We start from the raw sequence: 13961 nt of genomic DNA on the forward strand, positions 1-13961 counted from the left end.
AGAATTGCTAATCCGTCGTGACACCTGCAATCGACAAGAGTGCTCCATCTCAAAAGCTTGCAGGAGATACCCAGCGGATGTTCTCATGCAGACATTTTTTTTTTAAGCCCATGGCATGGATTTTAGCCAGTGGCAGTGCCAGGACTTGATTTGAGTTGCTATAAATTTGAGTTTGTTAGTTTGGAGTTGCTATAGCAACACCAATATATATATATATATTTTTTTGTGCAAATGCTAAGCAACCACAAGGTTTTATGAAAACTACGGATATAAAGACCATATGGAAAAAAAAAAAAATTATACATTTGAAAGTTGTTTTTTTTTTTTTTGGAGGCATTCTGACAAAATCTCGCGAGAGCCTGTCGCAGGTCAGGTGTGCGTCGGTCGTTAGGCGGGATAACGCGGGACCCAGCTGGCCGCGGACATTAGCTCTTCAGCTGCTGATGGACCAAGGTGTGGCCCACGCGACAGAAAATACCTGTTCGAGAAGTACAGACTGAAAATGCCGTCACAATGTACTTGGTTTGAGTATTTATATATATATATATATATATATAATATATATTTGCCTGCAGCCTTCTCCAAACTAAGGAGAGAGAGAGAGAGAGAGCAGGGCATCAGAGATGGCCTTTTCCTTGGACAACAACAACAACAACAACAACAACAACAACAACAGAGACAGTCTCCTGCTTTGATGTGACATCCATGGGTATGTGGACTCTTCTTCACTGAAGTGTGTTTGTGTTTACTGTTTGTTGGGGAGGTTAAATGCAGTGTAACATGTGTAGGCTGTATTTGTTGTTTTGATGGTGGCAGTATGAACAGGCTTATATATTTTTTGATCCATGGGGATTGTATTTTTTTTGTTTGTTTGTTTGTTTGTTTGTTTTTTTGTTTGGAAAATGTAACACCAACTCTTTGCTGTCGTATAGACCTTTTCCCACAGAAGACATTTAAGTCTTGTTATTGTTAGGAAAGCGCAGGGGACATTTAGGTTTCCTTTGGTGTCCCTGTAAGACATGACAGTGAACTAACATGCACAAAAGCGAGTCTGCATTAGAAAGGGTTATATAGCAACTAATAAGCTACTGTAGGGCAAAATTAAAAAAAATAAAAAATCATGGTGCCGCTCATGCTTTTAGCCAGTTTTGGAAATATTATTCACATCATTCGCTCAATTAATCGTGGCCCTTCATCAATGTCAAAACACTTGACCAAAGCAAACAGTTCTGTTCTCCAAAGTCTTCCAAAGGAACATTTCTCGGATCTTTATATTTATTGTAATCTCGTAGGTTCGTAAAAATCAGGTCCTCGTGTGTCAAAATGAAGCTTGGACTAGTGAGTTGCATGATTTCCGCTAATGCTGCTGTTGAGAGGGGATTAGAGTGGGTGGGCTTGGGTTCAGTGCTCATCTAATCAAAGCATACTTTGATAAGATGTCCGTTTACGAGCTGGTTGGCAGTTTTAAAGCATCGACGCCTACGTGCAGTCGAAGAATACGCCGTATATGATCATGTTCTTTCACCCATTACGTGCATGCTCAAAGGACGCGTGTGAATTACGACGAAACTGCCATTCCTATCCTAAATAATGCCTCAACACGGCACGTACAATTTACGACAAAACCAGGAATTAGTCGTTTGCAGCCTCTGCTATTCTGGAAAGGCTTTCCACAACATTTTTTTTTAAACCCGGCTGCAGGGATTTTCTCCTATTCAGCCACAACAACTTTCCAAAAATCAGGCGGTGAGGCCTCGTTTATTGTCGGCATTTTCTGAATTCAGAAGTCGGGTATCTGTGCAGATGGCAAAGTCTACTCAAAAGCTATCTATTTATCTATCTCACCTTTGTTGCTATGGGTAATGATCAATGATGGAACACCACACACTCTGGAACAGGGTCGTTTTCTTCTCCTTTCGTAAACTGTCCACCAGGAGGCAGTATAGCGACACGTTTCACTCTCCAATCTTTCAACCCTCCATAAATGTTTTGGTCGAGGAAATTGGGATTCCACTGAGTGTGTCTCTGTTCCACAAACTAGGGAAAAGAAGATATCTGTAAATAGCAGCTGGGTGCCTTATTTATTTATATATATCCCCAACCCCCCCCCCAAAAAAATCTAATTCGCATTCAGTCGCCTAAGGTGACTGTCAACCTGCTGCTCACCAGCCCACCTCATACGCACAAGTGCAGGAGGTATAAACCCAGTGACATTACACTGCAATGGACAAAGCTGCAGCATAAAAGGTTGCAGATAGTTCTCTTGCATCTGCAGGAGGTGCTGCTTCCCTCTGCGTTTCCTGACAGATGTGTCACTGAACTGTTCGTTCACTGTAACTCACCAGCGGCTGCTTCTGAGGACCCTGAGCTGGGCTCAGTAGGTAGGTTATTATCCGTAGTGCCGCTGACAGAGTCCTAGAGTCAATAATAGTCTTATCATCCTTCTGTCTGAACTGGAGGGAGGAGCACTCATTTGCCAAGTAGTGGACAGGAGGCTTTGTGTCGCGTAGACACGGACATGCGCGCACGAACGCACACTCGTGCTCGAGCTCCTGTAACACAGACCTCACGCTTTCAGATCAGTGGAAGAAGGTGAAGGCAGCTGGGAGTAAAAACATGTTTTTCTCTGTTTGAAGTATTGTGTACCTATGCGAGTGTTTACATGTCTACGGTTTTGCTTCGCTGACAGTATTTGGTTTGCAGCAATATTTTCAACACGTTTATATGATTTTTTTTTTAATCGATTAAATTTGTCTCGTAAACAAGTACGTACTGTAAATATGAGTGGCTCACTTGGCAGTCCACTGCGCCACGTTTTGTTGATATCGGCATCTGGGTTATGACATCTGGCAACCTTTTCATATGTTGGTCTGGAGATTCCAAACAAAACTTCAATGATGTGTCATTGAGCTAGAACTATAAGTAAAGTCCTTAATATTCTTCCAAATATGGCTCATCTAACGTAACGATATAGTTTGAATTTCTAACGTGTGAAGGATTCTTGTCTTTGTGTGCATTGCAAGATGCTCATTAATTCTGGCAAAGACTTGAGAGGGAAGTTGTCAGTTGTAACATTTTGTAATATTCTGTGGTGTCAAGTTGGCTGAGTAGCAGCGAGTACAATTTCAATACACACTAAATAGTCAAATTTGCAGGCTTTTATTTGTATCAAAGGAGAACTTGTGTGTCTGTCTTTTTGACATCACTTTGAACCCAGTCTGTTTTTCTCTCCGTTTTAAGCTGTTTTGCTTTGTTCTGTAAACCACTTTGTCATAAACTTGTTTGATTGAAAAGGCTTTGCAAATAAATTCTACTTTTCTTGACTTGCTGGAAAGAGAGAGGCTGCAGTGCTAAAAGCAGCCAACACCGGGATGCGCTGCTCATATTTACACTCATAATTGCTTCAAACTGAGCCATGTTCAAGTATGCGCAAGGCATTTTTTTTAGTAAGACTCAACTTGTGAAAGTTCAATCAGCATTATCCGCAGTTAAAGCGCCAGAATCCCAATTCAGTCAAATACTGACGTTGCTCTTCTTCGTTACTTTTTCCAACAGCAGGATAGTAGTTGGGATGAACACTAATCTGAAGGTTGGTGGTTCAATCCGGCTCCTCTTGTCCACGTGCCTAAGTTCCCTTGGGCAAAGACACTGAACCCCGAGTGGCTCCCGACGGCACACCGTCGGTGTGTGAATATCTGTGAATGTGAATGATGGCGGGCACCTTGCGTGGCAGCTCAGTCTCATTACCATTTAGTTCTTAGTGAAGACTTTTGTGTGGACTTGTACAACTTTTATATGTGTAGTTTTTTTTTTAAGTTGCTTCGCCACAACTGCTGCTTCCTCCGGTTTGAAATTAGGCCGTCGGTCCCTCCCTTTTTGCAAAGTAGCCATGATGGCGACTGTTGAGGGTGAGAATTGTCCAGTCTTACATATCAGTACGAGTACACTAACTGGGTACTCGTAGTGTTATTTTACTTTTGTTTTCTTTGCATATCCACAATCATAATTTAAGCAAACTCACACCGAACTTACACTGAATGCTTAGTAAACACACACACACACACGCTCACGCACACACGCGCACACACGCACACACACACACTATTGACTGCTGTTATTGTCTTTGCGTTATTCCCTTAGTTCCCTTTTTTTCAATTAATAAAACATAAAAGAGAATAAGAATGCCTTCCCAGGCATTTGTGACATGGCCAAGAAAAAAAAAAAAAAAGCAGCTGCATAATCAGCAGACTGCAGACAAACATCACGCAACAGCCTACATAGAAAATAAAAGAAAAAAAGAAAATCACTTGCTAGTGAAGTGCAAAGTGAAAACTTCGATGAGTCGGCCTTCAAAACGTCAGCAGTTCAAAAGCGGCCCTGATGGATACTAGCTAAAATAAGCATAGGCACCTCTTCTATAAAGTCTGCCTCTAAATCCTCTCTCAATTATTTTAAACATATTAAATGAACCACTTTAAATGTTAGAAATCTATTTTCATATTCTTTTCAGATCAACCAATGTTGATCTATAAAACTTTTCTTTTCTTTCTTCCCCCATCGGTTCGCTTCTTCCTTTTGCAATTTCTCTACCTCATAAGAATTTTAAATTGTAATGAAAACAGCCACTGGTGATAAGAAGCCTTCCTTAGTACAAAACCTAGTAATAAACTAACACAATCTGATAAGAGTCTCTAGGGTAAGGAGTGAACCTATGTAAAACGGTAAAAAACTAGTTAGAAAACAAACATCTTCTGGCCTTTATTATACAGGAAACATAAATAAAGTCTTTTCCACATTGTAAGCAACGCTTCCATCCATGGTAATTTGACCCTGAGCAAAAAAAAAAAAAAAAAAAAATGAACTACTACCTGCTTCTGGCAGTTTTGTGCTGTGACCCAGCTGTTGAAACAGCAAGGCACGGTATCTCTGCGTAACATAGCGAGGATGTTGCTTTACTACTACAACAACAACAACAACAACAACAAACACCAAAAAAGTCATTCTCTTCCGTCGGTTCTCGCACACATGATCAGTTTGGGCAGGAAAAAGATCCCCTGGCAGTTACTTAGTTAAATGAGCTTTCCCTCCTCTCGGTTCAGCAGTAATCACTGGTGTCAGAGCTACAGAATCCACTCCATGTTAAATTTATTCCCCAAAGCTTCGGGTATCATCCATCTCCGAGCCTGCTTTCCCGGACAAGTTGGGATTTGTGACCCGTTTTTTTTTTTTTTTTTTTTTTTTTTGTCCCCTTCTTTAATCTGCAGCACATTTACATCAGGTAACACCAGGGCAGCGCGAGCTGCTGCGTCTTACGCGGTTTGACGTTGACTCTGAGGTCAGCTCATCATCCGTAGATGGTGTTTCCCTGGCAACATATTCCATATAAGAAACCCTGGTGAACGCAGTGGAGTGAGTGGAGGGGAGTTCTCTATCTGGATCACGATGGTGATCGCAGAAGATTAATATTCTACACTTCAGGTCACAAATTGACATGTCAAGTATCAGAATTCCAGACACGCGTACGTCGGCACCAGAGAGGCTCGACCGGAGACAACATATTGGCAATCACTGCTTATGAAAGAAGTGGAGCTGCTCATCCTCGGGTTGCTTATACGAAGCAGACTCCGAAAGGAGATGACACTCTGAAAATTCAAGGTGTCAAAACCTGTGGCCCCGCTACGTATTAGAAAGGTCTCTTCACCTTCCCTGCTTTCAAGCATTCATAAATACAACTTTCCTGAGAAGAATTGCGTTTGAACGACTGACTCGTTGCGTTCTGCTCTAAATACTTAGGCCACATCAGATATTGATATGCCATTACATTCGCAGCACATCGCTTTTTTTGTTGTTGTTTTTTGTGATGGATAACGGAGGCACGACATTATTTGTGAAACAAACAGCATCTCGCTCGGCCGTCCGGTTCTTCGGCACGGAGGTCAATGCAACAAAATCCTGCATGTTCGACATTTGTGACTACACAAAACTGCCTCTAATCCAAGTCTCCAGTGTTTAGGGGAATGTGTTTTTTTTTTTTTTCCTTCTGTGTGTGTGTGCGTGCGCGCGCGCTTGTGCATGCATCGATTTGTTAGCTGTGTAATCCTCGATTGTGACAACGGTCAGTGAGATTAGGGGCTGGAGCCACAGCGCCGGCCCTTTTAGGCGGGTAATGGGCAAAAAAAAAAAAAAAGCGTGTTAATTGCCCTTGACTGTTGAAAGTAAATTAATTATTGATCGCTCTCTCGACTCCTCTTCTGTACTTACATACCCTTTACAAATCCTTTTTATCTCCGGCTCGGAGAAAGAACATTTCCTCTTTCCCCATCATTATGCAGGCTGGCGAGCCAGAGGACCACTAGCCAAACCCCTTTCAACCAAAGCCGTCTTGTTTTCTTGTTCCTGCTCATTGTTGTGCCGCGTGCTGAACGGACCTGTCGGAGAATCTCCCCTCAAAAGGCGCCGTACCTTCCTCCGTGATGTCTCGCTGCCTCTTTCTCACACCTCCTCTCTCTTTCTTCCCCCTCCTTTCTAATTTTCTAATAGCGTCTCCTTCATGTTTGTGCTTCCTCCTGCCGTCTCCCACTCGTGCAGACGCACGCACACACACATCCACAGCCCACATACTACACACACATGCACACATTCTCTCGCCCCCGCATCGGCGCTTGTTACAAATAAATAAGAGAAGAAGATGAATAAGAACCGGAGCGGAGGTCTAAAGGCTGTCGTAAATTGATGACAGTAAATGTAAAGGCGTAGAAGCCGTACAGACAGCAGCGTCATTATTCTAACTATTGATTTTCTCCCTGTGCTGCGAAAAGGAAAAAGCCACCTTGTATTTGAAATGAGATATAAACAAAGTCTTAACAACTGCATATATCGTTCCTGCAGCCACAGATGTCAGAACCCTTTGGATTAAAGCTTTACCCTGAAAAAAAAAGAAAAAAAAAAAGAAAAGAGGCTTACCTGAGGTATTTATACGTAACTAATGTTGAAGTGTGTGCTTGGGAGAGACGGGTACTGTTATGCGTTACACCTATATATATATATATATATTTGTTTTTCCTACATCAAACTGCATCTCAAGGTAAGAGGAGGTTTGATCTATATGGAGTTAGGCATTCAGCGGTGGTGCACCACTGTCTGGTCTTACATCACGAGTCCTACTTTCAGTTAGAGCTGGGTGCCGTGATCAAAACTTTGTGTCACGCTATTTCTTACGATTCAGGCAGTTTTACTGTTTTTTGGGTTTTTTTGTTTTTTTGTTTTTGCATGACTAGGCTTTTATATAGAGCTGTAACGGCTTATCCGACTGTCTGGAGTACATAGAAGATCAAAACATTTTACTGTCACCCCGTGTGTATCGCATAATTGCATAAGGAGCGTGAATTATTGCAATTCTGCAAAAATAGACAAACATTGCAACGCGTCGCTGCCCACTCTCTTACCTGACAGAAGCACTCACCGAAGGGTTTGCCTCCGCCTTGTGGCACGAGGGGGTAATGCATCTGTTTGCCATTTGCAAGGAAAACCTTGAATCCATTGTTTTCATCGTTGCTCTGAACTTGTCTTTCTCGACTGTCTGTGGCACCGCGTCCTTGTGCAGGCGGAGTTTTGCTGCGTTCTGAGGACGCGTCACCGCTTGACGGCCTCAAATCTGACGCCCGTAATTACGTACTTTCTCAGTGCTCCAACTGCGCAGTTCATCGCGGGTCCCTGCTCGTCGCACAGGGTTGTGTCGAGCTCTGCACGGAAGTGTCCCCTGCAGCTGTAAGGCTAGTTCAACGTATAAAGATTATGAAGTTTTGGTATGGTATATAATGGGAGACATTTATAACGGTATGTCAGATTAATTGGTAATTCCATCCAGCTTTACTGTCAGTCCAAATTGATAAAGGGTCATTTCATTAAAGCAATAGTTAGACATCTTTGGAAATTTGGGTCTTTATTATTACTTACAAAGAGATGAGAAGTTTGGATACCAATCTCTCATGTCTTTGATATAAAGGGTCAGGAGGCGAGTTGCTTTGCTTAGAATAAAAACTGGAGACCGGTAGAATTGGTTATCCCGGTGAGTTTTGTGTCCGCTGGCTGCCTGGAAACTTCACTGTGATGCCCAGGGAAATTGTCACAGTGTGAAACTGTCCCTACAATCATAGCTTGTCAATTTTACTCACCAGTTTTTGTATGGATTAAAAAAAACAACAACCAAAAAACTAAAAATGTGTTAATTGAGGGCTGAGGTGCATGTAGCTGTATTTGTTTTAACTTCTAACACAGCCACACTGACTGTTTTGCTTCCAGTGCAAACGGTGTAATTAAGGCACATCTGAGCAGTGTTGGTCTTTTAGTGGAAGCATGGAAGAAAATGGCCCAAAATGCCACACTTTCTTAAATTTTTTTTTATTTTTTTTTTTAATCTGCTGTAGATATTTTAGGATATGTCAAACTGAGCTGTCATCAGTCCAAGCTGGAGCCTACTTTGTTAACCTCAGCTGCCCTCGCTGTAATTGCCTCGAGCCGAATGTGACATGCATTCGAACAACCGTGCACGTTGGCGTCGGTTAATTAGACTTCTGGTCACGAAAGCGATGTTCACCTGGAATCACGTGATGTCACCAGATCGACATCAACGGTGAACGTTGTCCCCGTGCTGATGGGAAAATGTAGCGGGCGTCGGTCAGTACACGGCCACACAGCGAGAGGTGTAATCAAGATGTTAGATGTGTGGTGTGAACATCTGCAACGGCTGTCCGAGTCGGTCCAAATGGGCAAAATGTATTGGTTTCACAATAACGCATTCTCAAACCGTGGACCGACGTAGCTGTTACTCGTGTTGATGTGAGACTTGGCTGATGGGGTCTGTATTTATTTATTTATTTATTTTAAATGACGGTTACAAACATGCTGCCCTTTAGCATGATTAGTAATGACTGGATATTAACTCGCTGATGTTTAACGTATAACATTTAGTGTGTGAGCACGCAAAGGGATTTCTTTCCTGACTATTTGAAACCAATTTCATTCCCGCACATGTGAAAGGCGTTTCACGACCAAATTTCCCCACTGTGGGATTAATAAAGTCTAAAAATCCCCCCCACCCCAAAAAAAAAAATCTATTGGCAGGTGGGGGATTTAGGCATCATCTGCCCTCAGTGATCTTAATAAAAAAAATAATAAACTACTCTGTGCAGCATTTTTTTTTTTTAAATTTGTTAGTTTATTAAAGCTCCTGGATTATAGATACAGGATTATACAATTCCTTTCTTTGGCACCATCTGCCGGTACAATATGCCAGAAAATATTTACTCCAATTGCACGGAGCAAGATTGTTGCGCAAGCGTATTTGCGTATTCCTCAGAAATCCACCGTCTGCTGTCATTCTCGCGCAAAGTACAGAAATGGAAAAGGTACACCTGCAAAACAATGCACCCAGAAACGAAGAAGCTGTTCTGTGTCTCGTTCTGCCCCTGAGTTTGTGTGTGTGTGTGTGTGTGTGTGTGTGTGTGTGTGTGTGTGTGTGTGTGTGTGTGTGTGTGTGTGTGTGTGTGTGTGTGTGTGTGTGTGTGTGTGTGTGTGTGTGTGTGTGTGTGTGTGTGTGTGTGTGTGTGTGTGTGTGTGTGTGTGTGTGTGTGTGTGTGTGTGTGTGTGTGTGTGTGTGTGTGTGTGTGTGTGTGTGTGTGTGTGTGTGTGTGTGTGTGTGTGTGTGTGTGTGTGTGTGTGTGTGTGTGTGTGTGTGTGTGTGTGTGTGTGTGTGTGTGTGTGTGTGTGTGTGTGTGTGTGTGTGTGTTGTGTGTGTGTGTGTGTGTGTGTGTGTGTGTGTGTGTGTGTGTGTGTGTGTGTGTGTGTGTGTGTGTGTGTGTGTGTGTGTGTGTGTGTGTGTGTGTGTGTGTGTGTGTGTGTGTGTGTGTGTGTGTGTGTGTGTGTGTGTGTGTGTGTGTGTGTGTGTGTGTGTGTGTGTGTGTGTGTGTGTGTGTTGCACTATGACTGAGTTTGTGTTGCACTTGAAGTCGTCCCCGCCTTATTGTACTTGCATGACTTTGATAGTCGTTTACTGAATGTTCCCGCACCAATGTCACAAGTAGAATTCAATTCGCATTCATTGCTCTTGGAGACTTCAGCTATTCTTATTCTGACATCTTTATCATCGAAGGACCTTGAATCCTCCTGCAGCATTTCTATGATAATTGAGAGAGATTTAGACAGATCTCAGGCTTTTCTGTGTCCTCGGCGTTGGCGGGGGGGAGAGGGGGGGTTCATCTCTTTGAGGCTGAGATCTTTATGGCGATCTAATCTCTTGCATTTAGGGTTTCGGTCAGCGGAATTATATCCTTTCACTTTGTGAACAAGAAAGCAATTTCTTTTTGGCTGAGGTTTACGCACTGAACCATTTAACAGACTCAGACTCGCCCTGAAGAAAGTTGGAGGCTCAAAATTAGCACTGACCAAATTACTTCGACTGCACTTTTCATATCGCGTCAAATGTATTTTAACAGGTTTTTAGCAAATGGGTGGAAACAACGTATGGAAAATTGGAATGGGCATTTCATGCAAAAAAAAAAACAACCTACTTAACATTTGCCGGGATAAAGCTAATAATTATTCAAAGAGCCGCTGTATGTACACACACACGTACGCACACACACGCACGCACGCGCACGCACGCACACACACACACACACACACACACACACACACACACACACACACACACACACACACACACAGAAAGAGAGAGAGAGAAACTCACTCACACCTTCAACTTGAGCTCAAGAAATGTCATCAAACTTTGAAAATCCAAAGCTGATGAGAAGCACGTCTTTAGCTATCATCTTTGAGAGACATCTTTGGGGCGTAAGACGTGCCCTGCTCTCAAACCTTCTGTGTTTGGTGACAAAGCTGTGGAAGACTTGGGACATGCTAATTCTACCTGGCAGAGTTTGCACCGCACCTCGCTTTCATTTATTCTTTTGAATGACTTCCATTGAGAACTTTCTGACCGTTTGACTTCAGTTTAGACGGTTTGCAGTGGGTTATACTGGGGGGGGGGTGCTCCTCACATTTTATCCACCCAATTTATTTCAATAAGAGGGACAACATATCAGGAGCACCTCTCGGTATAACCGAGTGCAGTTGAACAGCCCCACAAATTACAGCCTCCAAAATGACCATTAGGATAAATCGGCACCTCTCTCAATTGGATTTAATAACAACTGGAAGGATTTAATGCTGGACTGCGATGTTATAGTTAATGCTTCACTTAATGCTGATTGATGTGTACAGTACATGCAGTGTCTTGATGATCATTTTTTATAGGATATATGGCTGTGATTCTTTTCCTATTCGTCAATTCATTGATTATAAATCAGCGTGTCATTGTATGTGAACCTTTGCTGGGATTCAGGGACATCCGTTCCCTGAATCCCGTTGTGTCCACGGACGCGTGTCCCGCTAAAGGTTTTCCTCTGTCGTCCGTTCCTTCATACTTTTCCATTACATGACCCATGAATGATTCAGGAGCCACTGTGTTTGTTGCAAATAGTCATTCATTTTTGATAGCAGCTTTATTCTTGAAAAACCTCTCTTGTCCTGGATCAACCCGTTGGATCATGGTTGGATTTCATCGCTGGTGGGTGAAGTGCCATGCAGGCATTTTTTTTTTTTTTCCCCCCTGACCTGCCCAGATGCCGGGATTCATACATTGTGGATGTGGTACTGATGGACTCCCTTGTTTTGTCTGATGATATTTCCATACGCGGCTCACGGGGGGGGGGGGGGGGGGGAATGTCACTTGGACTCACGAGCATCGCATCATCACCTCGTATGATAAATATGATGCAGTGAGTGTTTCCAAACAGCCCCCACACAATACATGTACAGTTTTAAATTCTCACTGTTTTGCATATCTTCTGCACCAAGCCCACAAGGTTTATTTTGCCCCATTCACACAGCAAATGCTTTTCAGTGGGAAGGCAAATGCATGCGCATCACTAATTGACTGTGCGTGGTTATATGCTCTTAGGTGTCCGTTGAGTCAGCCTCATTTAAAGCCACATCCTGTGTAGCTTCTCTGCAGAAGTAGCTATTTACTCAATGACCAAAATATCAAATGATATAAATGCATTATGTAAGAGGTGCTCTTTTTTTAAGAGGCAAAAATCAGCAAAGTTGATTCTCAGACCCCCAAGCTATTAGTCGAGGTATAATACAACCACACATCAACTTTTCACGCCTATGGCTTATCACAAAATAAACACTATGCTGAACTGAGGCATTTATGCTGCAATGTAATTGAATTTTGACCTAAAGAACAGATATAGAGCTGCAATGTGCCAGCGACCCGACTATGATTGGGTGCAATGGGGCCATCCAAAATCTCCGCTGGGGCAGAAAATAAAAAAAATAAAAAAGAACTAGCCATGTTTCTTGTGGTGTGTGTGCGAGTGTGTCAGGGAGTGCGCCGCTGTACTGTACGTAGTGTGTGTGTGTGTGTGTGTGTGTGTGTGTGTGTGTGTGTGTGTGTGTGTGTGTGTGTGTGTGTGTGTGTGTGTGTGTGTGTGTGTGTGTGTGTGTGTGTATCCCTGGCTGCAGTCATTTCCCGCCAGCCTTGAGGGGACAGTTATCTCCTTGACTTTCCTCTACCTCGAGCGAGTGGCAGACTCTCCACCCACCTAACTCTGCAGCTGTGCCAGGTGAGAGTGGCAACCTCATTTAGCTAAATGTTTGTATTTTATTTTTTTTCTTCCCCAGTAACTTCAGCTTGTAAAAAAAGAAAAAGGAGTTCAAAGGGAAGTTATCTTGTCCTTTCCTCACACCACGTCCCCCTCTCTCAATTCAAGTCTCTCTCTTCCCTTTCTTCCCCCCCCCCTCTCTCTCTTTCTTTACCACCACATCTCAAGATTAATAATGCAGCATAACTGATCCCCTGCCCACCACCCCCCCGCCCACCCTCCACCTCCCCTCCCCCTCCTTATTTTATCTACACCAGATAGTGCTCAGGCAGCACAAGCTAATTTTAGAGGATGACACTGCTGAGTGCTTGCGATAAGCAGCTCACAATGAGTGGGACATTATTTTCTCTCTCTCAGGTTCCAGTCCTTCTCAGGTGGAAATCACTGTAAACACAGCGTGTCCCAGATCTTGAAGATTGCAGAAATTGCGGAAGATATTTTGCATCATTACTCCAAGCTTTGTAACGTGCATCTTGCATACGCCGTGCCTCTATTTCCATTGTGCACAGTGTCTTACAAAGTTGGGAGTTGGCTGGGATGGATGCGTTTGTCTATAATTCTTATTAACAACAAATACTGCTGTTTGCGTGAACTGCCGTAGTGTGTTGCCGTTGGAAACGTTTCCAAACCGAGATGAAATAAGCGAAACCGTCTCTGAGAAAATAAGTGATAATGCGTTCAAAGCTCGTCATGTCCCTTTTTTTGTTTTTTTTGTTTGTTTGTTTGTTTTCTTTCCCCGGGCAGATAACAAGAGGTTTCAGAGACGCATTTTCAGCAATTAGGAAAGCGGTTTAGCAACAGCAGGGGGCTCCACAACCTCGGTTGGCACAGCAACCTGTTTAGCATTCCCTGCTCGGAGCCCACGGTGCTTAGTGTTTATCATACGAAATGTATTATTAATTTCCAAGCCTTCAGAAATATCGACCTCAGTATTTGTCTAACCTAATCATGTTTATTTTATCTTGCCCATAGCGTGTAAATCATGCTAAATCAGCTTTAATTACACTAGAGTGGAGTTTGTCTCCAGTCGAGGCAGGAGAGATTAGATTCAAGGACAGGATTATTTTATTGCTATCGCTGATTTTTGTTGTTGTTGTTGTTGTTGTTGTTGTTGTTGTTGCTGCTGCCGCCGCCGCCGCCTGTTCCGTATTGCTACGCTGACATATAGGTGCGTGCGACCTTATCCGACGCGCGCGATGATTGGAATTTATAGGAGGTAATACGGCCGTGCAT

Source organism: Brachyistius frenatus, unplaced genomic scaffold, assembly GCF_029030835.1.
Source record: "Brachyistius frenatus isolate BFR_SWC_R1_liver_20210118 unplaced genomic scaffold, ASM2903083v1 Contig_38, whole genome shotgun sequence".
Lineage (NCBI taxonomy): Eukaryota > Metazoa > Chordata > Actinopteri > Embiotocidae > Brachyistius > Brachyistius frenatus.